At 36.4% G+C, this 25,744-nt stretch overlaps 1 protein-coding gene across 1 annotated transcript in view; it reads left to right on the top strand.

Moving 5' to 3' along the window:
* The first annotated feature begins 3,089 nt into the window (after positions 1-3,089).
* The window catches only part of LOC133526308 (F-actin-monooxygenase MICAL3-like), a 65,374-nt gene continuing 42,719 nt past the window's right edge, over positions 3,090-25,744 (top strand). The window contains exon 1 of the mRNA XM_061862865.1: positions 3,090-3,302. The gene's annotated coding sequence lies outside the window, so the exon portion shown is untranslated. The remainder of the gene's footprint in view (positions 3,303-25,744) is intronic.

The raw sequence follows: 25,744 nt of genomic DNA, 5'->3' as shown, positions 1-25,744 counted from the left end.
CACATTTTTGACAAATAATCCGGTGTTGCCAGCTATATTTATCTTAGTTCCTCTTTATTTAATTTTTATTCTTTGTTGTCGGACTATACTTTGTGCAATAAGGGTGATATGGCCAAGTTTGAATATTTTCTTATCTTTTTAAATTATTGTTTAATCCTGTGATGTACACATTTTCATTCATCAATCTAACAATTGGTATAATTGTAATGAAAACAATTTATTTTTGCACCACATAGTACTTGTAACACCACGGGCGCCATTATAGCTGGGCTATAACCGCGTTAATCGAAGTTTGTCATTTACGGGCATTTTTCTCTATCACTCTAATTACGACTTAGTAAGAGTAAAAGAGAAAGATCCCCCCGCTATTTGCTATTTCCGGTCTTCGCGACAGGCCCCCGGAGGGCCTCGACCTTGCCTCCCTGTCACACTTACGTACGAATTTACAAGTGTGACAGAGGCAACATCGAACGTGGCTTGCGGTAGGCCCTCTGATGAGTGTTGCCAGTGTATCTGTTACATTTATTTTGCACACTACAAATTGCATAATATTAAACACAGAAATGTTCAATTGATTAGATATCTAATGGTCATTATCATGATTACTAATGTTCTAGAATCTAGATGTTAATATTGTAAGTGTACATATTGTGTGCACTATTTTGTAAAATCTAATGTGAATAGGTTGTGATACTTATATTAATTTTGCGTCAATTCCTACCGATATGTAAGTCTCGCATCTGTACATCTAATACTGCCTAATAGATAATTGAGAATAAAGAAAATTCCTTTTTATTTCATGTTTTTATTTCAGTCTGGCATGTTCCTTAGCAGAATTTTTTACAAAATGTATAAAGCTGGCCATACACACTAGGGTATGCCTGCGCAGTTTTATCAACTGCACAAGTAAAACGGAGCGTGTGTGGCATTCGACTGCAGGGGGCCTACCGCGAAAACCGAAATTCGCAAATTGCGGGGACCTTTCTCTTTTATTCACAAAGACGTAGTGACAGTAAAATGCCAGCAATTGACGAACTTCGATTTTCGCGATTATAGCCCAGTTCCCTCTACAGTTTTACCTGCGCAGTTGAACTGTACAGGCAAAACTGCGCAGGCATACCCTCGTGTGCATGGCCAGCTTTACATATTTTATTTGGGTCGATTTGGTGTTGGCTTAAACAATCAGAAATAGTGCAATTTCACGGTATGCCCTAAAAATCTTCCTCCGTGTCACGGAAACTTATGGTATTTTCGTAGCGTAACGGATTTTTTTGTCCCAAATTAGGATTTAGTGTTTAAATATTATGCATGGAATGAGGAGCTGTTCAAATCAGCCAAGTTTTATCCAGAAAAGACAAATCATCACCATCTCTCTCTATCACTCTTCCATATTAGTGCGATAGTGCAAAGAGTAAGAGTATGGGAAGTGACAGCAGCGTTTCGTTCGCTACGAAGCGTAAACTACGGAAGGTGGAGATAAGGAACGAAATCTCCATGTACCAAAATGTGTCATCATAAAACTTTAAATAGGTGGCGCTACAATACCTAGAGTACTTGAACAAAAAAATCAAATCATAGACAGCTCAATTCATTCCGTTAATAACGCCTAGGTTCTTAGCTACTCTAGCGCTACTCTGGAGAGATTTGGAACTACTATTTATAGCTGACAGCTGGACACTTTTGCAACAGTTCTACCATAAGAGATGCCACTTTTCTGCGTAAACGATTGGCTACGTACCCTGGAGTGAGTATTGTACATGGATGGTAGGATCTGGACTTATCTTGGTCTGGTCTAACTAACTACTCTTATGTATTTTTTAGTGGAGTAGCCAAGAAAGCTTTATTATTGTTTGTCCTTGTCACAGTTTTTTTTTAAATTTCCAACCATTGAATTTAATTTAATGTTAAAACGTGTGTTTAATTTTGTCGCATTGCGTATGTTCTGTCTCTCACAGGCGCACGCGGTAAGTCACGGTATAGCACATCTATACGATCCTACCATCTATGGATAGGTGGAAGAACAACCCCCATCAATAATTCTGGCATTATGTCTAGAAATCTGAAAGAGGTGTTATGTCCAGCAGTGGACGCGAATATGCTAAGACGAGAAGAGAGAGAAGAAGAAATAATTTCAAGGGAATTACCCTGAGGGCAGAGACAGCATAAGTATAGACCTGAATGACTATAGCTAACACGGAAAATCGTTATCTGTCTCTCTTTTCCTCGGATGCCTAAAGCCTCCTCCAGACAATGCGCGTGAATCGCGGCGCGACTACGCGGAGCGAACATACCGCGACGTTAACGTAGACTCCACACTCGCACAACTACACAGCGATTTCGCAGTTTGGTTCGCGGCAAGATGGCGCCGAAGCGTCAGCTGATCGGATTTAGTTTACGGCAAGGCACTGATTCAAACTGGGAACTGTCAAATTGATTTTTGATTGATCAAGTTCGCACCCAATATAACCAAGTAGCCGCCATAGAAGGTTATGACAGTTCAACCGACTCGTGAGCGAATCGCGGCGCGAAGCGATCGCGAGTGTGGAATCTTGCAAGTTCACGCTTCGCGTCTTCTTTGACGCGGGCCAAATACCAACAAAAAACGGGGAAAAAGGCGCGAAGGCGTGAACAATCTGCGAAATCGACGCGACGGCCCTCCACACTCGCGTTCGCGGCTGCGCGCCTCGTTTCGCCCACGAGTGTGGAGGGCCCTTAACATCGAAGTTTTCAAATTGCTAGCATCCTTTTCTGCTACTCTAATTACGCCTTAATTGGCGTAAAAGAGAAAGATGCCCGTCATTTTGAAGGTGTTCGCGGTGGGCCAGTCTGCTGCACTGAAGAGACCCTCCCATCGCGAGTTTCGAGAAAATAAATACTACAAATAAAAGTACGAGAATGTTTTTATCAACAAAATCAACGAAATAAGATAATATTTTTTCATATAGTTTTATTTCTTTTTTGAATACAATGTGAGAAGAATAAAAACGATGAACCATGCCGCCAATCTCATAAAAACGCTAGCAGTACGAACCACAGATTATGAACGACGTCGCGTGAAAGTTACATCAGTGAGCATAATATACCGCGTCTGTGGTGCGATAAAGACGAAACGAAATCAAAGTCACGGAAGGGGAGTGTTTTTAATTTCTAGTGAATTACAGGTGAGTGATATTTTAATCAGTGTTAAAACATTACGAAGTGCACCAATATCAATGAAGACTGTTAAAAAAATAATAGTTTATAAACTTAATTGTGTTGTGTCAACGCCCGCATAGGATTCATACAGAGTTCCTAATTTATAGGTAATTTTTTTAATTATGTTTTTAATTGTGTATTTTTCTTTGTTTATTTACTGGCTCTAGTTGCGCGGTAGTTACGATTTTGTGCGGCCTTTAATTTTTGAAACTGAAGAAGTGAACTGTTAGTGAAGAATTGAGTTAACTGTAGGTTTTTAAGTAGGTGTATTTTTCTAAATTTACACTTCGTGCGTTCACCTCTCGGTGTATGTGTAACACTTTGGCCTCGCATTTTGGTTGTGCTGAATACGAATATAGTTTAAATAAAGTGTAGTTTAATTCAAATGCATGGCGTTTGTCGCGTACTTTGAAGTGAAATTAGGAGTGGTTCATTTGACCTACTAGGTCTGTACATTCGATTAATTAGCTGCTGCACTAGCTTTAAAAGGGAAACGTTCCCTATTTACTATTATAAATTTTCTCTAGAATGATTACATTGAATTCTTACGTAAATACACTATCAACTTGAGAAGACTTTAAACTTGGAACTTGTTTTTAACAATAACTTACAGGTTACCCTAAGTTTAAAAATTAAAAAGAAAAAACTTTTTTTAACTTTATTTTTTACTTTTTATAAGGCATTGTTTTCCCATTGTGGTTATCTTACATATTATCATATACCATACAGAAGGAAGTTTATTTTTTAAACTGTTCTTTAATACTAGTTATCAAATAAAAGTTAGAAACAATAGAAACTACATAATTTATAAAATGTGTGACAACGAATTGCAGTGAAACCTAGGTCTAGCCTAGCCTTTAGAGTGTTTAGCCAAGCAGATAGATAATACTTTCACCTTAAGATTTTTTTAAACTTTCCTTCTAAGTCAATTATTTTATTTTTCCTTAAATATGCTCATCAAAAGATCTATTATTAGTAAATAAATTGATTTAATAGGTTATTATATATGAGTACTGTGTTGTTAGAAACCTATGCTGTAACATTGGCTTGTTGAGGAAGTTCTCAATTTTAACTGATCTTACATAATTACTGCACAGTTAACATAACAGTGTAGCGAGGTACACTTGTACATACATTAGAAAAATAGATAGAATACTTTCTATTGGTACACCTCGGTAAAAGATACAGCTTAAAGAAAAACAAATGATTAGTGATAGAGGCAGACAACAGGCGGTCTTATTGCTAAAGAGCCATCTCTTCCAGACAACCTTCACACACATTATTCCCGGTTTTAAAGCTTTTTCACTTTGTTTGATCCAATATCAAATAGTGGATGACCTTTGGAGGAAAACAGCTGCTAATAAAAGACCTATGGTTTCAGGTCCTGTTTTTGCACTTTTAAGTAACAAACAATATTTTTTTGATATTGGACATTTACACATATTAATTAAGCCCCATAGTAAGTTTATAAAGGCCTATGTTGTGGGATCTCAGACTACAATATATATAAATACTTATATACATTGAAAATACCTATGACTCAGCAACAAATATCTGTGTTCATCACACTAATAAATCCCGGACCCAAACCCAGGACGGCTTCATAGGCAGGGTCACTACTCTAGGCCAGGCTGCAGGCTGGTCATATTAAATGTAGAAAAAAAAAGTGCCTTTTTACTTTTTCCTTCTTTGTGGTTTTATTTGACATTCAATATCAAATTGTGAAAATGCTCATACAAAAGAATGTCTAAGATTGTTATAGGTGCAAAAAAAATAAACATTAGAGAGTTCTTGTTCATATATATATTATACTACGTCAAACAAGCATACCGCCCACCTGATAGGTAAGCAGTTGGGCCAGGTCAGGTTGGGTAGTATAAATAAATAAATATTATAGGACATTATTACACAAATTGACTAAGTCCCACAGTAAGCTCAATAAGGCTTGTGTTGAGGGCACTTAGACAACGATATATATAATATATAAATATTTATAAATTCTTAAATACATAGAAAACACCCATGACTCAGGAACAAATATCCATGCTCATCACACGAATAAATGCCCTTACCAGGATTTGAACCCGGGACCATTAGCTTTGTATGCAGGGTCACTATCCACTAGGCCAAACCGGTCGTCAAAAAGTACAATTTGTTTGAAGTGTCCCAACATTTTGATCATGTTCTTAGTAGTCTGTTAACACTGTTAACACTTTCAGTGCCAATACAAAATGAACCCACAATTATCACCAAAGTGTGGAGTATCACCTATAAAACTAGGTGCATGAAATTTGGTTGTTAGATCAACATTCTAAAATATAGTATTTATAGCAAGCCTCCTTCTCTATAGGGGCTCAATGCCAATCATCATTATCACCATCATCTAGCCGTTTTCGACCACAGTGACTGCATTCGGGTTATTCCCACTAGTTACCATCAAGTTGTTACCAGTGGTAACTACTGGGATTTTTTTTCCACCTTTTTCCACTGGTAACTCTACTAACTGGGAAAAAAATCCCATTACTTACCACCAATTTGGTTTTGTGGTAACTACTGGATGTTCCATAGCTCAGGAACAATTATTTGTGAGGAACACATAATTAGATGCCTTTGCCCGGATTTTAACCTGGGATTTGTTTCGCTGGCTGGATCACTACCGTCTAGGAAGAAAGACTGTTAAAATGCATACTATTACTATTAACCAATCGTTAACAAACATAAATTAGTATTTATTATTATAATTATAGGCGAGCAGCTATTTAGCTGATGAGCCTATGTCACACAGTGTCCTGTATTATACAGTTCAAAGTTTGTAAAGTCGTATCACATCACTAATTAACATCAGTCTAACTTATTGTTTAGAAGCCACTTGTCCAATCTGTTTTTAAAAACATTGACCGAGGGAGCAGTTACAACACTATCCGGTGAACGGTTCCAAGCTATATGCAAGGTACTGCTATATGCATACTGTTGTTATAGCGGCAACAGAAATACATCATCTGTGAAAATTTCAACTGTCTAGCTGTCACGGTTGATGAGATACAGCCTGGTGACAGACGGATGGATAGCGGAGTCCTAGTAATAGGGTCCCATGCCCGTACGTAAGGTACCCTTTGGATACGGAAACTTAAAACGATTCCGACGAATAGAGAAACTCCTCTTCTTTGTAGGTTGTTTAGAAATATCTAAATTGCTTAGCATGGCTAGTTGTTGAATTATACAATTTATTTATTTATTTAAACTTTATTGCACACATAAAGAAAAATGTACAAATGGCGAACTTAATGCCAAAAGGCATTCTCTACCAGTCAACCATTGGGTCAAACAGAGACATTTGTGTATGTTGGTGCAGGAAAAAATAATAACAAATAATAAGGAAAAAATTAAACGTGAAGTCAAATAATATCAAAAATATATAAATAGTTAAATACTACTACTTATATAATGTATAAAAGATAGACTAATACATATAATTATGTACATATACATGATGGTGAACCTTATTTAAGTTCTTCTGACAGAACATGCAATTTATTGTATGCAGTTTTTTAAAGTGTTTACAAAAAAATACAAAAAATACAAAATTCTTTATTCAACAAAAACACGTAAATTATGATCAAAGGGATGGAGTCTCCCTGTAAACAAAATAAATGCTTGTGTTGGGAGACACCGGTCTTCTTTTGGTAACTTGAGGTAATCATGAGATTATTTTTAAGCATAAATATCTTAGGATAATTATAACCATATAAACTATTGACTAAACTTAACTAAATAACTAAAGGAGCGATAATACATTTTCTGAATACAGTTTACACACAACACAATGTCTTGTTTATATAACCTTTAGATTTACTTACATACATAACGGAAATCTTAAATAAATATATTTATGTATAACAGCGATATGTGCAGGTAATTGGAATGCAGCCAACTACTTTATGGTCATTCAGTTAATAAATTAGTTGTTCAATTTTAGTCTTTACACATTGTTAATAAGGTCGGTTATGCCACTAGTTTTGTTGATGGCCATTCATAACTCGAAGTTATTTGAGAAGATAAATCCGTGCGATCCATGCGAACTTGATGACATACATGTATACATTAAAAATAATAATAAATAAATTAAATAAATAAGCGTGTGTTGAGGTTACTTAAGTAGACAACGATATATATAAATAATTAATAATCAAACGAACTTACCTGTGAAGTTTGATTACAATTATACGAGTATCCAAATATATTTATACATACTCATCACACGAATAAATGCCCTTACCAGGATTTCAACCCGGGACCATCGGCTTCGTAGGCAGGGTCACTAGGTCTCTAACCACTGATGGTATACCATCCCATTACTGGTGCCAATCCCATTATAAGGGTGTTTACCATATCATCCCAATACATTTTCGTTCGTGGACGTACGATTTTCATCTTGGCTACGCCCCCTGGAGTTTCACGCGTTCATAGGCTACGGTACGGTATCCGCCTGCGACGGACCGTATGCTTGTTTGCCACCGTCGTATAAATAGCCCAAACAGTCGTCCCAGTGACTCAGCCATGATTAGTACGCACGAATTAAGGGGTACAATCATCTTTTTAAGTCGCCCCCGTATGGGACAATGACGAAGCGCTGTGTCGCCAAAAATGGCGCCGACAGTCACAAATTAAATATATTTGTTGCATCACGTTGGCGACGTGAATGCATTTTAATTTGTAATATTTACAGTTAGAACCTCCATTTAATAATATGATACCTAGAACTTTAGGATTAGAATTACTACGGGACTTGGCTCCAACGCGCGCCATTACTCCTGTCAACGCCCGGTGAGGAACTCTAATCCTAAGGTTTTGGGTGTCCTAGGGACACTAGTGACTGTGACTTGTACAGTGGCCATCAGATATATCCGAGCGGCCAAGGTGCTCACAATTATGTGAACACGCCTCTATTATCAAGGGGTTAGAGTGCGTGTTCATATATTTTTGAGCACCTCGTCCGCTCCTATGTATATGATGTCGACTGTACACTGCGCCATAAACTTCTACAAAAAATATATATATTCCATTTAAAACTTGCGTTTTGTTCACATATTTCATGTCATTTATCGATTGATTATTTATTTCTCAATAGTGGGTTTACAAAGAGGAAAACTACTCTAGCTGCTATAAAAGTAAAGAGCACGTTTTTATTTTCGCTTTTTGATGCTAATATTTACAATATGTAACCAGGATCGGATACCGGTATACAAATATACGGCATACAAATTAACCGGTATTCAATCTCGGTTGTTTAGTTAATTTTTGCATTTCACTTAAAGGTAATCTCTAATCTGGTAATTGGTTGTCCTTACCTAAATACCATTATAGAATAACAAAGAAATATTTCGAATGATACGTGATTTCATATATAGTTATACCGGTAACAATCCCTGTATACTACATATCTCCACATTTTGCCTACAAACTGACATAGAAATGTAATTAAACTAGCCTAATTATGATATGATTGCTTAATGATTACTAATTATCAAGCAATTAAAGCTAAAGTAAATCAGAATAGAAATTAAAGTTCAATTTAGGTAGATTTTTGTTAAGGAAACAAAGTTTATCCATATTAATAGCAGATAATCTGTTGCGCAAATCGTTTTGTACATGCGCTTTTTAAACTGATATCGGATGTATTTAAAACGGCGATGTAGATATATCTACCCGCCGGTTATATCGGCCGTTATATCGGTATCGGTAATTCGGTATCGATACATCGCTAGTTAAATTATAAAGCTTAAGTTAAGATACTACCTCAATAATGATCATTCTACTAATTAAAAACTAAACTACGTATACCTACTAAGATAAACTACGAACTAAATAAAACTACAGATTAATTATTCTCAAATCAAAAAAATAGAATAAAAAATATAAATACATATAAAGCTTAAGTATTATCCTTTATTCGTTTAAAATCTTAGGTTATTTATTATATTAATATAAAAGTAAAATATAAAAACACTTCCACAACAATACAAAATACATATAAACTCTTTATAAAAAACCTAACCTAGGGTGCCACCAGCAGCGGGGCAGGTCCCAAGCTGCCGGTGGTCAGGGCTGCAGAGAGAGGAACCGCCGGATTATCCGCGCCGTGTCCAAGATTACCGCCTTCTGCATCTAACCCTTGATTATTGATATAATAAGTATTATTGTTATTGGAGTTTGTGGGCCTTTGAGTGCCACGTCGACCAGGCAGTGATCTATTGTGACAGCCCTTTAAAGTACATTACTAATGCCCGTTGAATCCAGGAAATTCCGAATTTTTTGGGCCGTAATGTTCTGTACTATGAGGGTTGCAATACGTGCCGCCCTGAGGGGTACTTCTTTTTGACAACTTAAGTAGTAAGTAGTTCGTATTTAGTAAGTAGGTTAGGTAGGTAATATGAGAGCGTTGAGAAGTGTGTGTGGTGTAAAATTACAAGATAGAATTAGGAAGTGTCATAAGTGAAAAGTGTGGACTGAAAGAAGATGTAGTGATAAAAATTGAGAAAGGTACGTTGAGATGGTTTGGACACGTGGAAAGAATGAGTGTAAGAAGGTTAACAAAGAGAGTGTATAAGGGAGAAGTAGAAGAGGGAGCTGGAAGGGGTAGACCTCGGCGGACTTTCTCTGATCAAGAGCACCCCAAACCGAATCAGACACAGAATACTGATCTTTATTGGTAAAAGCTAATTTTACTAGTCACATTTTACATTCAAAACATATGTATAGTATATAATTGAATATATGTTCATTGAACAATTTAATTTATTTCATAACATTTTTTAAACAAAACAGTATATATAACGACCTCATCGAATATTTATAAATTCATCGATGCTGTAGAATGCTTTTTCTATAAGCAGCAGTTTAAGTTTTTTTTTTTAAATACCAGTACCCCTAGTGTAAATAAATTCGATTTCGAAACGTGACGTACGCGTTTGCGTTTAGTCTCATTTTGTATTGGATTTAGAAAGAGCGCGCCAAGCGGGACGTTTTGGAAGCTCAAAATCCTATACAAAATGAGACTTAACGCAAACGCGTTCGTCACGTTATGATGTCGATCAAATTTACACTAGGGGTACTGATCACTATTTAAGTCGAGTATATCTGAGGGTAACGAATTGTAAATAGTTGGTCCCATAATGCTGAGTGACCGTCGTGACTTGGCCAGTCGGCGGCTCGGGGCAAGTAGCCGGGGACGTCGCTCACTATTAGAACGTTTATAGTTCAGTACCCCTAGTGTAACTAAATTCGATTTTGAAACTTGACGTACGCGTTTGCGTTTAGTCTCATTTTGTATTGGATTTAGGAAGAGCGCGCCAAGCGGGACGTTTTGGAACCTCAAAATCCTATACAAAATGAGACTTAACGCAAACGCGTTCGTCACGTTATGATGTCGATCAAAGTTACACTAGGGGTACTGAATGTTTTGCCTAACGTACATACACGCGCACAGGTACCAGGTACCATATACACAAGGTAGGGTAAGGATTTTATACTTCTTAAATAATTGTTGTGCCGGATGGTCCGTCGGCTTTCCATCAATGACACGAATGGCGCGTTTTTGCATTTTGAACACTCTGTTCCTACCAGCAACGGTGGCCCACAGCTCCACTCCCTGAACTAAAATCGAGTGAAAATAACCATAGTAAGCAATCTTTAGGTTCTCGATTGATAGACTGCCTGCCAACCGGGACAGCGCGTAACATGCTGAGGCCAGCCTGTCACAGGTCATTGAAGTATGAGACGCCCACGTCAGCCCAGTGTCGATTATGAATCCTAAGTACTTAGCAGTATCAACTTCTAGTATTACGGTGTCATTTAGTATTATACAAGGTGCCCGTGAGCATTGCGAGAGTTTTTAACGGTGCATTCCTGATGGCAACAGAAACAAAAAATGTAATACCTATGACTTTTTGTGAAATTCGAAAATGTTTTTTTTTTCCTTTTTTTGAACACTCCTGTACATAAAACGTAATTTTTATTGATAAACACATAACCTAAAATTAACTAAAAAGTTTTTTTTTATTTGGGGGTAGCCTCTCGAATACATTTTTTTAATTTTTCTATGTCAATCAATAGGTATATCCAGACTAGACCTCAAAGTGGCAATACCGCAGTCAAAAATGTGTTTTGTACCGACTCATGGCGAAATAATGATTTCGAAAAACATTTAATTATCTCTGAAACTAGGCCTAATCCAGAAAATATTATATGACATTTTAGTTTCTAAATATTACCAGGAATGCTTAGTTAAAATGTCTCTCAATGCTCACGGGCACCTTGTATTTAGTTTCTTTTTTATTGAATTCTTTAGCTGAAAATGCATAATATTGGTTTTTTCAAGATGAAGTGACACTCCATTAGAGGTGAACCATTTTTCTACTTGTTTTATTGCATGACTGAGGTTAGATTGTAAATATGCGACGAGCGTGTATGAGGAGTGTCATGAAGGTGAAGGAGGCTTAAGAGGTATGTCAGGATCGTAGCAAGTGGAAATCCGTGGTCTCTGCCTACCCCTCCGGGAAATAGGCGTGATTATATGTATGTATGTAAGTAGGTAGATATTCGAAATGTGGATACTTGTATCCTCAAGGTCAAACTATGACGATATTACTTTAATCTAATTCGGTGGAAAGCGTTGCTGTCACATGGGATGTATAATTTTGTGTTATTAATGGCCATTCGTCATGCCGTCGCGAAACTGATGAATAATTGGAACACCCACGTGTTTTATATTTGTTTGTTTAATTTTATGCGACGTAAGAATATGTGTATGTCTAACTGATTAGATCACTTCAATTACCTATGTACAGTCGAGTTCATAAATATATGAGCAAATCAAAGGCTTCAAAAATAAATGAGCATAGAAAGGTACATATGCATCTGAACAGATTAACCAATCAAAAAAATGTACACATATCACCTGTCATATGAATCTGAGCAAGTATCACAATAATATGTAAGCAACTGAAAACTGATAAATATGTGTACAAATATTTTTCAAAATTATTTAACCAAGTGAAAGTACACAAATACTTATACAAGGCACGAGTGCTAAACAAACTAGCGCATTAATAGATGGTGATGATGAATGCACGTAGCATCAATACAATTTACTTATTGGATCTGCAATGTACGATGAATTGTCATTGTCAGCTGACAATTGTCACATCGGCGAAACAGGGGCCAGTTGTTGGTCCTTGGCAAATAATAAATTGGTCTAGTGGTCCCTTATCACTAATAGGGGCTAAATAAACATACTTGAGGAACAATTTGAAGTTATTATTTGTTTATGTGTAGCTGGCAACATCGCTTTATTATCGAACCGCGATTAGAATTAGTGTCCGGCCGAAGTTTCGGTTTCGGCCGAAGGTTCGGTTTCGGCGCAAAAACTGCCGAACCTTTCGGTAGCACCGAAACTTATGACCTTGTACTTTCGTATATTTTTTTGTGTAAAGACTTCATTTTACTGAGTGGACGCCCAAAATGGATATATAAATCAATTAGTTGGTCCAGAAACGTAATATCATGGGGGCAAGTGAAATTTTGCGAGGTCTTTAGATGCAGGACAGCCGTAGGCTTTAGTGCATTAAAGACTCGAGTTTACAATTTTCTTACCCATGGAGTTACACACAATGTTTTTCATCACACTTGCGAAGAAAAAAGTAAATTTTAAGCGAAATCATTCTTAAATACCTTCGAGCAACACCGGCTTCCGACACGTCGTAAGGGAGGAGCTTAAGCGATATCTTACCGTACAAATCTTTCTGCCATTTTTTCCGGGGGGAAACGTGCACACACACGCACTTCTTACTCACTACATACAAAATCCAATCTGTAATGACGACACAAATACATAGAAAATGACACACGTCAAAGACAAATCTTGCACACCTCGATCTCTTTTCGATCTCTCTTTGTGTGTGTTTTGTGTACGGACGAGTCACAACATGCACCGCCATAGGCACAGTCGTGCCTATGCTTCGGCAGAGGGGAAATAGTATGAATGCCGTCTCCCTTCCCGGTGTTGCTCGAAGTTAAATACGGTCACATTTCAAACACTCGTCCGCCATGTTGTCATTCTTTGACAGGTTAGTTATCGAAGGCACAGACCAAAATTGTGTAAAAGGGTGAATCAACTTTTTTTGTTTTGTTATCCTGACCCGTTGTCCAAGGGACAACAGTGGCACAGTTTGTTTGAGACGTTGTATGCCGTTCTATTAACATGCTTAGTAGGGGGCCCATTATGGACATTGGTTATGACGACCACAAAAACGCAAGTTTAATACATTCAAGTACCATAAAATCAGTATTTCAATGAACTTTTGTCCCCTGGACAACTAATCGTAACCATGGCAACGAGTGACGCTAAAAAGTTGATTCTCCCAAAAATATTTAAAACGGCTATTATATAAATTAATCAAACTAAATATGTTTTTTACATAAACAATAAAAATAAATTAATTATGTCAGTGTTTTAATAGTAAAACTCACTTATACCTACTTTGTTGATACGAATTAGTGACACAATTCAAAATAGTACATTACGATACAAGTGCGAAAAATAGGAAATTCGAAACGAGTGGCGGTAAATTAAAACACGACCGAAGGGAGTGTTTTAAATCGACAGGAGTTGCGAATTACCTATTCGCACATGTATCGTACAACGTTTTACAGTACATATGGCCCTTTAAATGTTCGACACAGTAACGTAATATGCTAATTTTCGCACTAGTGCTATAAAGTAGCACCATATGTACTGTAAAAGTTATTACTCCCTTTCACCTGCATAAAAGAAGATCTGTACCCCTAGTGTAAATATTTTCGACAGCGAAACGTAACGTACGCGTTTGCGTTAAGTGTCATTTTGTATGAGATTTTTGACTTTCCAAAACGTCCCGCTTGGCGCGCTGTTCAAAAACCCATACAAAATGAGAGTTAACGCAAACGCGTACGTCACGTTTCGCTGTCGACTAAATTTACACTAGGGGCACTGTTTCGAGCAAGTGTGATGAAAATTAAAATATTACGAGTATACTAGCGACATTATATTATACATCTAAAATCTAAAACTTCCTAAAAAATTGCTCTATTGTTAGGTGAAAACCGCATTAAAATCCGTTCAGTCGTTTTTGAGTTTATCACGATCATACAGACAGACATACGTGTGTGACTTGGTTTCATAAGGTTTTATGTTATCAAAACGTCATAGATAATTATACGCATTGTTAATTATCAAGTACTTTCGAATCTCATTATTATTGCGTTAGAGTAGGTAATCATTTTATAATGATTCATTGATATTGATAACTAAGGAAACAATGAAGGCTTAATAATAGTAATCTATATTAACAATTAATTTTTATTTATGTTCATAGTGCAACTCATAATAATTATATCGTTTTTCTGCCGTCCGGCCGGAAAGCGTCAACTTTCGGCCCGCGTCTTGTTTGCCGCTTTCCTACTTCGTCGAGCAGAATAATAATACACAAACCTGTTACTCAAACAAATGGGGTTAATTGACGACCGGTCTGGCCTAGTGGGTAGTGACCCTGCCTGCGAAGCCGATGGTCCTGGTAAGGGCATTTATTCGTGTGATGAGCATGGATATTTGTTCCTGAGTCATGAGTGTTTCTATGTATTTAAGTATTTATAAATATTTATATAATACGTTGTCTAAGTACCCTCAACACAAGCCTTATTGAGCTGATTTGTTAGATGAATATAGCGAACGTATTATTTAGTTGCAGCAAATTTTAAAGTCGCATTTTTTTGCGAAGCAAATTTTCATGTGCCTTATTTGTACTGTGGGACTTAGTCAATTTGTGTACTAATGGCCTATAATATTATTATTATGTCTTTCCCATCACGGGATAATGGTGTTCCGGACCTTTGAGAGGCGTGCGCGGAGCCGAAGCCAACACGTAGAGTCTCTTTTGACGCTTTAATGAAATATAAGGGGTACACCTTATTATTATTATTAATTAGAATACCGGTGTATTTGAGAAAGTTACTTAATTTAAGCTCAGGGATGCACCCTTGAAATTAACAGAAAAAAAAACCGTGTATACCAGACATAGATACAGGGTATTTATTTAGTCACCTGCAATAATTTACGGGGTGTATATAAAAGTCATACTGAGCAACTTACTATGGGACCAACCCGGAAATTGCGAAAAAAAATTGGCTTATTCATACATTTTGGCTGTCTGACCTTGACATTTTCTATGGGAAAGTAAATATTTTTTTCGCGATTTCCGGGTTGGTCCTATACTAAAAGTTGCTCAGTATGACCTATATATTCACCCCGTAAATTATTGCAGGTGACTAAAAAAACAGCCTGTATATGTCTAATTCTATTTTATACCAGAATATCGTTTTAAAATGAGATTATTTGATTGCATGGTCGTTCATTATCGAGCCAATAAGGGTTTACTTTACATTGGACATTTCATGCCGTTTTGAAAACAATTAAAGTCTGTGTTTTTTTTAATACTCCGTCGGTGGCAAACAAACATACGGCCCGCCTGATGGTAAGCAGTCTCCGTAGCCTAGCGTAGTCTCCAGAAGTTAATGCGCGTTGCCGACCCTAACATCCCCCGCCAGCTCTGGCAACCCTACTCACCGGCAGGAACACAACACTTTGAGTAGGGTCTAGTGTTATTTAGCTGCGGTTTTCTGTAAGGTGGAGGTACTTCCCCAGTTGGGCTCTGCTCTAGATCTGGAATGACATCCGCTGCGCTGTGCCCTACCACACAAAGCGAGATGACATTCACAATGCCCATACCTCTCATTTGGACGTAGTTTAAGGACGTACCCGGGTCCGTACCTACAGCAACATGAACAGTAAGATTCATACATTCTGCCGTGTTATCTCTGATAAATTGATAACGGTTGATAACGAAAAATACTCGTACCTAATCTGTAGACAGCCTAATTTAATTAACTAGTGTTTGTAACGATCTGATTCTTGATAAATTGTGAAGTCATCAATTTAGTAAATACATTAAATTTGTGAATACAACTTCGTAGATACGAGTGTAATATGAAGTATATTGTGCAAGATCTCGAAACGAGGGTGGTAATTCCCGACAACCGCAGAATGGAGGGAATTAAAAACCCGAACGAGAAAGTAATATTCTTTTCATCACACTTGCTCGAAAAAGTTCTTATTTCATGCAGGTGTACTGAAGGATAAAGGTCTATTTTGTTCCCGCGGGAGTTATAGTTTAGCTTACTCCCTAGGGAGTTATAGATTTTTTTTTAATTAATCACTTTTTTCATACAAACCAAGTAGCATAAATGAGTTTTACTATGAAAATACTGACGTTTATAATTTAATCAATCAATCAATCAATCAATCAATCATTTATTTATTTGCAAAAATACAGTAACATAAGGTGTTAGGACTATTCAGGTACAATGTGTATTTTGCTTGCAAGCAAGCGTGCAAATATAATGTGTCAAATCTAAGCATTGAAAAATAACAAAATTGAAATTAAGACATTAGCATAAATAGTTAGAGAATTAGAAAAATTAGGAAAAAAGTCAGTCAGTCGCCATAGAATTATAAAAATAATCATTAAAAATCAAGGGAAAATATATATAAATAATATATATATATATATATATATGAATTTGAAAATAATTAGAAAAATTTGCATAGTTGAAAACAATTATTATGTCAATATTATTGATACATACTACGGAATTTGTCGTTACTCATTAAATTCTAAATATTTTTTAATGCTATAAAAACATTTGTCAAGCAGCCAGTTTGTTAATTTACGACTAAACTCATTATCTTGTAACAGCTTTAAATGCTCTGGTAAATGGTTAAAAATCTTTATGCACATGTTGTATACGTTTCTTTCGTACATGGCCTTATTAGAAACTGGTTTATGCATACGAGACATAGTTTTTTGACGGGTCTGCCTTTGAGTGATCTCGATCTATAATATTCTATAATATTTTTGATTATGTTTAAAATTAAATATATTGATTAATTTAACAGCCGTTTAAAATATTTTTACATAATTATTAATCGTGGCTGAATGCCGGATAGGTCTGTGCCCTCGATGCTAACCTGTCAAGAAATTACAAAATGGCGGACGAATGTTTTATATGTCACCGTATTTAAGAATTATTTCGTTTAAATTTTAGTTTTTTGTGTAACTCCGGGGGTAAGAATATTGCAAACCCGGGTCTTTAATTCCCTCCAGCCTGCGGCTGTCGGTATCCTCGTATCCTAAATTTCACTTACTCTCCTCATTGCACAATGTACTATATCCCCGGAGTTACACGCGTTTTTCGTCACACTTGCGAAGAAAACAATTAATTGTAAGCGAAATAATTCTTAAATACGGTGACATTTTTTGACAGGTTCGGTATCGAAGGCACATACCCATCCGGTATTCATCCATGATTGAAAATTGTGTAAAAATATTTTAAACGGCTATTAAATTAATAGAATTAAAAATTTATAAATTTCTACCAAAAAAAATAATTCTAAGTATATATTTTATAGTAAAACTCAATTATACCCATTGACATATATCGGACGGGCCTTAGGGCACTCATTCTTAGTGCCCTAAGGCCCGTGCTAGTTAAGATGCTTCACTCACGAATTAGAGCAAATCGTGCAGTCTAACGCCCAGTTGAACTCATCAACCAATCGCGTTGTGGCGTTGGACTGCACGATTGGCTTGAATTCGTGTGCGTGACACCGCTGTACTGGCCCCATTCTTATTGTCCGTAAGGCCCGTCCTAAGATATATGTCAATGTTTATAATACCTCTTTGCGTATAAATTGAGTAGATGATATAAAAAACCATTATGCCCATATTAAAAATAAACGCCAGTATTTTAAAAGTAAGACTCACTCATACGAATTTGAAACCAACAAACCGCATAAGCAGTTTGGCAAGTAACTTTGAAATTGATTAAATGCCCAATGGGCCCTAAGGCAAATGTACACGCTCGTAGGGGCCTTATTAAATAAGGTAATAATAAGGTAATCAGAACACTGGTGTCTTTGAGAAAATAACTTAATTTAAACCGAGCAGGAATGCACCCTTGAAATTAACCGATAAAAAAAAACACTCTGTAGGTATACATGCAGGCCTTCCAAAATTTGATCCCACGCACATATATGAAAACCAAAAAGTTATTTTATTTGAATTTGAACGACCGGTCTGGCCTAGTAGGTAGTGACCCTGCCTACGAAGCTGATGGTCCCGGGTTCAAATCTTGGTAAGGGCATTTATTCGTGTGATGAGCATGAATATTTGTTCCTGAGTTATGGATGTTTTCTATGTATTTAAGTATTTATAAAAATTTATATATTATATATATCGTTGTCTAAGTACCTTCAACACAAGCCTTATTGAGCTTACTGTGGGACTTAGTCAATTTGTGTAATAATGTCCTATAATATTTATTTATTTATTTGTTTTTCTGTGTATGCATGACCCAAATAAACTTTCGCTTCAAGCTTCTCGAGACGGGAGTATTTAATTATAGGAATACTAGGAAAGCCGAGTTTCGGTGGAATTTGTTACAATTTCGCTTCGCGGCTATTCTTAGATCTTTTAGGATTTAGAACTCTACGGAAGATCGGATTTTGCTTCGAAAATGTGTATTATCAGCGAGCGACTTTCAATCCGGAGGTCGAGGGTGCAAACTCCAACTCGTACGGTCACGTCTGAAAATATCGATACGGACGAAGTGCCAAAAATATATATACACTACCCTAATATATGGGCCATAAGGTCGTGTATACATATTTTTGACATTTCGATAGTGTCGATGTTATCAGTCGTGACTGTAGCAATTACTTCGGATTCTTCGAAAATTAAGTACGATATATCATTTGATATTTGTTAATTTTTTATTGATTTGTGTAATTACTATTTTATGGATACCACATATGGGTCGAGGTGTAATACTGTAAACATATGTGTAAAGCTTAATAAATAAATAAACAAATAGCTAGTCTGTTTTTGGTGAACGCCAGGAAAATGGAAGATGATGACTATGATGAGTCAGCATCGCGTTAAAAGTATCACCACCCATTGTAATATTTTGTGAAAGCTTAACAAAAATAATACACGGTGATTTTTTTAGTCGGTTAATTTCAAGGGTGCATTCCTCAGCTTAAATTAAGTAACTTTCTCAAAGAAAGCTGTATTCTAATGAACTCCATTTTGGAGACAATCAATTATTTATATTAATATGTTAAGGCCCCTTCGAGCGTGTACACTTACCTTAGGGCCTCTATACATACATACAAACATTGCGTTTAATAAAAACTTGTATTAAAACTGCTTCATGCAGGTGACCATACGTTTATTGTCTGTCATGTCATTTATACTACGTCGGTGGCAAACAAGCATTCGGCCCGCCTGATGGTAAGCAGTCTCCGTAGCCTATGTACGCCTGCAACTCCAGAGAAGTCATACACTCATTAGAACGCCAAGCCACAGTGACAAATCATACAAACACGACAATCTTTCGCCCGCTAGATGGCGCTGCAGGTTCAGCTGGAAAATATGCAATTTAGAACCTTAGACGACCGATCTGGCTTAGTGGGTAGTTATAGTCGCCATCAGATATATCGGAATGGACAAGGTTCTCAAAAATATCTGAACGTCACTCTTAAGGCCTTGACAATAGAGACGTGTTCAGATATTTGTGAGCACCTCGGCCGCTCCGATATGTCTGATGGCGACTACATCAGCGAACAAAGGAAATTTTAATTAGTAATTATGTGTCATTGATACAGATAAGGAATACCTCATTAATATTGCTTGCATGATGATATTTCTATATCATTTTATGATTTGGTTTCATTGCGTCTAAATATCATAATGTCATTGTATTTATATATCCTAAATTTCATAACAACTTAGTCCCAAAATGCCTAAATATCAAATTCATTCCTTCTTAATATGGCCGAATGTCATAATGACTTTTATTCATATCGTCCAAGTGTCAAAACACCTAAATGTCAAAAAGTATGTTTCATCAAATACCAAATATCCGATAGACTTCTTTTTTAGGGTTCCGTAGCCAATTGGCATAAAACGGAACCCTTATAGTTTCGCCATGTCCGTCTGTCTGTCTGTCTGTCTGTCCGAGGCTTTGCTCCGTGGTCGTTAGTGCTAGAAAGCTGAAATTTGGCATGGATATATAAATCAATAAAGCCGACAAAGTCGTACAATAAAATCTAAAATTTTTTTTTTAGGGTACCTCCCCTACACGTAAAGTGGGGGTGAAATTTTTTTTTCGCTTCTACCCTAGAGTGTGGGGTATCGTTGGAAAGGTCTTTCAAAAATAATAGTGATTTTCAAGAAACATTTTTTGATAAAGTGAATATATTCGGAGATAATCGCTCCGAAAGAAAAAAAAATGTGTCCCCCCCCTCTTAACTTTTGAACCATAGGTCCAAAAAATATGAAAAAAATCGTGGAAGTAGAGCTTAAGAAAGACATTAAATGAAAACTATAGCGGACATGATCAGTTTAGCTGTTTTTGAGTTATCGCAAAAAGTTTTCCCATAGTAAAAAGACTATTTTAATTAGGTACTGATTATGCAAATTTGCCTATTTGTTTAACTCAGGTGAAAGGTACCGTTTCATCCCTTGGTTAACAATTTACTATACTTTAAGCTCCAGTTTAGCTTATTGTGACGGAAGGGTAACTACGGAACTCTACTCTGAGCATGTCCGATATGCTCTTGGCCGATTTTTTAAATATATTAAGTTTAATTGTGTCTAAATTGCATTTAATAACCTTTGTCGTATTTACAATTTTTATTTTATTTTAACAATCTGCCGAAGCTATTTAAAGACGGATAATATTGGATAGCATAGCATTCATTAATGTAGGTAAGCTGACATTTAGGTATTATTAGTATGACACCACGTCAATCTGGTGCTTAGGCATTTTGGGAATGTGGTATTATGAGAAAAGTTAGGCGTTCTGAGATTCAGGCAGTTTAAAACTATTCCGTTTTGAAATCTAGGAATTTTGGTAAATGGCTACTTGACAGTTTTTCGTAAATAATGTCAAACGATCTTGATTTTCCTGAGGATCAAATGTCTATATGGGACTCATGGCATTTAAGCAACACAAAGGTCAGAAATGAGAGTTAAAGTCTGACGCTTGCACTCGACGATTATAACGCATCTAACAAAATGATAATGTGACATCACATTATATAAATCTGTCCTAAATGTATGGAAGATCAAGGAAATTGCCATTTTGACCCTGAAATATTGCGTTTATGTGTATAGTTGTCATACAATTTATTTTTCAATGAAGTGTAAGGAATCGAATGGTACCATTTTCTTTCGTATTTATGATTTTAGAATGGACTTTAAAAAATATGTTAATTGTGTGCACAACGCCATTTTGATGACGATGTCGCCACTATGGGAACTAGTCTAGACGTCGTTATTGACAGATATCAAAGTGACAAGGAACACTTTGAATAGACTATTTTATACGAAAAAAATGTACCAATTCATATTAATCCATAAATTTTCCAAGAACATGTACTTATTATGTATAAAAACATACAAAAAGTAAAAAAAAAAAACAAAAATTTTTTTTTTATGTCGGAATTGACTTAAGTTTGAATGTGATTTTTTCCTTCATATGAAATACGTTGTTAATTTTTCATCACACAAATAAATGCCGTTACCGGGATACGAACCTGGGACCATCGGCTTCATAGGCAGAGTCACTACCCACTAGGCCAGACCGGTCGTCTACTGTACAGTCGCATCTAATAATATCGATACGAACAAAATGCCAAAAATAGGTGTACAGGACCTTATTGCCCATATATTAATGTAATGTATACATATTTTTGGTACTTTACTCGTATCAATATTTTTAGACGTGACCGTACTTTACAGATACTTGTAGCTATAAACATTCCTCGCGATCCGCAGCTGTTGGTCGAACAAGGAAGAGGGTTTAATGACGTACATACATACCTATGTACATACATAAATGCTCGAGCTAAGGTCAAGCGGCTCGCGTACATACCATCAAAGAGAATTGAGTATAGAGGCGTATCGTAAAAGTAACTTTTTTTTATTTTATATTATAGGACATTATTACACAAATTGACTAAGTCCCACAGTAAGCTCAACAAGGCTTGTGTTGAGGGTACTTAGACAACGATATATATAATATATAAATATTTATAAATACTTAAATACATAGAAAACACCCATGACTCAGGAACAAATATCCATGCTCATCACACGAATAAATGCCCTTACCAGGATTTGAACCCGGGACCATCGGCTTTGTAGGCAGGGTCACTACCCACTAGGCCAAACTGGTCGTAAACTTATACCCTACAACCGCCAACGATGACTTTATTCGTCAGATATGTCGCAAGTAGCTTATTCAGCAGTGGCAGCATGGTTCCATTTTTATCGCTTGTCACTATGCCCGTCACTTTTACACTTACTTGGTAGAACGTGACAGGCATGGTGACAAATGACAAAGAGCCGACCATCTTAGCCCTACAGGACTTTACATTGACATTGTGAAACAACCCTAAATTTATAAAGAAAGTAAATAAATATAGTTTTATAAAGTCGAATATGTCGGGACGGCCGAGGTGTTCCCAAATATATGAAGAAAGCAAATGTTTCGTTTTTTTTAGCACTTTGGCTGCTCCGATAAGTCAAATGACGGCTGCACGCGTATTTGGAAGTTATTTATTAACACGCTTTTATTAGGTCGACCTGTATGTAACTAACTATGTAATGGAATCTAAGGTAACTAATTTATCGTAGCGTCATGAAAATTGGCAGCTGTATGTAGTTCTGATGACGATACAATAATATGGTACTGTCGAACCGATGATGGAGCCGGACGTTATGAACTGGAACTTCATGATGGAACATCGTATCTTACGCGGTGACTCTGACTGTGTCGAGTTAACAACACAAGTAGTGCGTCTGTTTGTCCCAACACCTTCTAGATTTGAGTTTCGGCCTCGTAATCGCTGTCTTTTATCTGTGCCGGGTTCCCGAACTGTGTCGCGCAGGAACGCTCCTTTTGTTCGAGCTTTACGCAGCTTGAATTCACTCCTCGCATCAGCGCCTGAATGTGATGTGTTTGCAAGTAGATGGATGTCAGTGCGTGATGAATGTCTGAGGTTCAGCGAGATGATGGATATTCGTCCCTCCTCTGTGTTATAAGTGTCACCTGTATTCTAATTAGTATTTTGATGTTTCATGTCAACTCTTGACATCTCTCTCTCTCTATCTCTTGTGAGATCGCTTCTTAGCGATAAGACCGCCTGTTGTTACCTAACTTTTACGTGTTTTTTCATTTCCTGTCTATTTTTAAATGTATGGTGCACAATAAAGAATATTTACTTACTTACTTACTCTTTCCAATTATACATGTCTAGATTGTCTAGGTTCAATATGTAATTTCACAGTGCTTTAGTTTTAACTGTTATACTGTGTTAATTAAAATGAATAAAAAAAAAAAAAAAAAAAAAATAGCTGTGTTTGGATTTGTTAGAAAAGTCTTGTAATGAACTTTGACCACGATTAGGTTTCAACGTCTGATGATGAAGCCAGAAGATAGGCACTGGCATTCCATGATGGAATATCGTATCATAGTCGTGTTTCACTTGTGAGAAAGGTCACGTAATGGACTTTGAACACGATCAGGTTTCAAGTCTATAACAAACCTATTTTTTGGTTTTTATGTGCATTTATAAAAGCGTGTTTTTGTAGTGTTTTTTAAACTATTAGTTTATTTACCCTGCCTACGAAGCTGATGGTCCCGGGTTCAAATCCTGGTAAGGGCATTTATTCGTGTCATGAGCATGGATATTTGTTCCTGAGTCATGGGTGTTTTCTATGTACGAGTATTTAAGTATTTATAAATATTTATACATTATTATATATATCGTTGTCTAACCTTATTGAGCTTACTGTGGGACTTAGTCAATTTGTGTAATAATGTCCTATAATATTTATTTATTTATTTAGAAAAGTAACAGCTAATATAAGTAATAAAAATACCGTAAACAAAACAAATATAGCTTCAATTATTTTTGAATGAAGCCAAACGAAAAGGGACTTGACGAAACATTGTTCTAAAATGTTGAGGTACGTAATCGAACTGCCATTTAGGTATTTGGGGTAGGTATAAAAGTTAAAAAATCGGACAATTGCGAGTCCGACTCGCCCACCGAGAGTTCCGTACAAAATTAACTTGTTTATTATTTTATTTTTTACTAATTTATATTTTTGAGATTGTTCTGTTTACTTATAGTGTAAGTTATTACTTGCCTAATTTCATAGTTTGATTTCCTTTAGAGTTTCGAAATATACGTTTTTTTTACGTTATCTTAGAAGTTTGATTTTTTTCACAGCTTCAAGGGACTGTACACCTAAGTATATGGTTATAATTTCAACTCGATAGCTCCACGCGTTCCCGAGATAAAGGGTCTTGACAGACAGACGAACGGACAAAGTGATCCTATTAGGTTCCCTTATTTCTTTTTTTTTGTTTTGAATTTGTCCTTTGTTACTTATTTGGTTGCCAGCGTTAGTTCTCGTATGTACTTTTGTCTTTGTTAATCGTAACGAATGTAGTTGTAATGATGACTTAACTGTCTGCGGGCTCGGTTTGCGTGTTACAACGACATTGACCTGCACACACACATTTATACTTGTATAATATCCGCAAAACTTTAAAAATGGTTCTGTAATATAGGCCCATAATAATATAGGCATCTTTTGCGCAAAATTAGATTTAGAGTCCCATATAGATATCCTAGGAACACAATAGACCTTTCGTCTCCGGTATTTAGGAAAACCGTCTTAGGCGCTAACTCACCCATTCCACGACTATGTAGATTATACAATAAACTTAGCCACTGCTGCGATATTCATTCTGACTCATTGCTCAGGTTCCGAAAATTATTGAATATGAATCTATAGTATAATAATTAATAAGTAAGTTTAATTTATTTTTGTTATTTAACCTGTAACTTTCACTTTATGTTAAGTAAGAAATTGTTTTTCTTTTGCATGCTGTGTTTACCTATAATTAGTTATGCATCACTGAATGTTTCTTTTTTTGAGTTATGTAAACGTATTGGATGTAATAACTGTTGGTAGACCTTAATAAATAAAATAAAATAAAATAAAAAATATAGGCCCAGGGCTATTACCGCGAAAATCGAAGTTCGTCAATTGCGGGATTTTTTCTCTGTCACTCCAATAACGTCTTAATGAGAGTAAAAGAGAAAGATCCCCGCAATTTGCGATTTTCGGGTTTCGCGGTAGGCCCCAGAATGTGTACGAGTAATAGTCATAGCCCGGTATTTCGGGGGGCAAAAACGTATGAGTGCTAGTGTTTTTTTTTAATACTACGTCGGTGGCAAACAAGCATACGGCCCGCCTGATGGTGAGCAGTATCCGTAGCCTATGTACGCCTGCAACTCCAGAGGAGTTACTTGCGC

The sequence above is a fragment of the Cydia pomonella genome, chromosome 1 (genome assembly GCF_033807575.1).
Source record: "Cydia pomonella isolate Wapato2018A chromosome 1, ilCydPomo1, whole genome shotgun sequence".
Classification (NCBI taxonomy): Eukaryota; Metazoa; Arthropoda; class Insecta; order Lepidoptera; family Tortricidae; genus Cydia; species Cydia pomonella.
The sequence above is the reverse complement of the archived record's forward strand: the minus strand, read 5'-3'. Positions and strand labels throughout refer to the sequence as shown.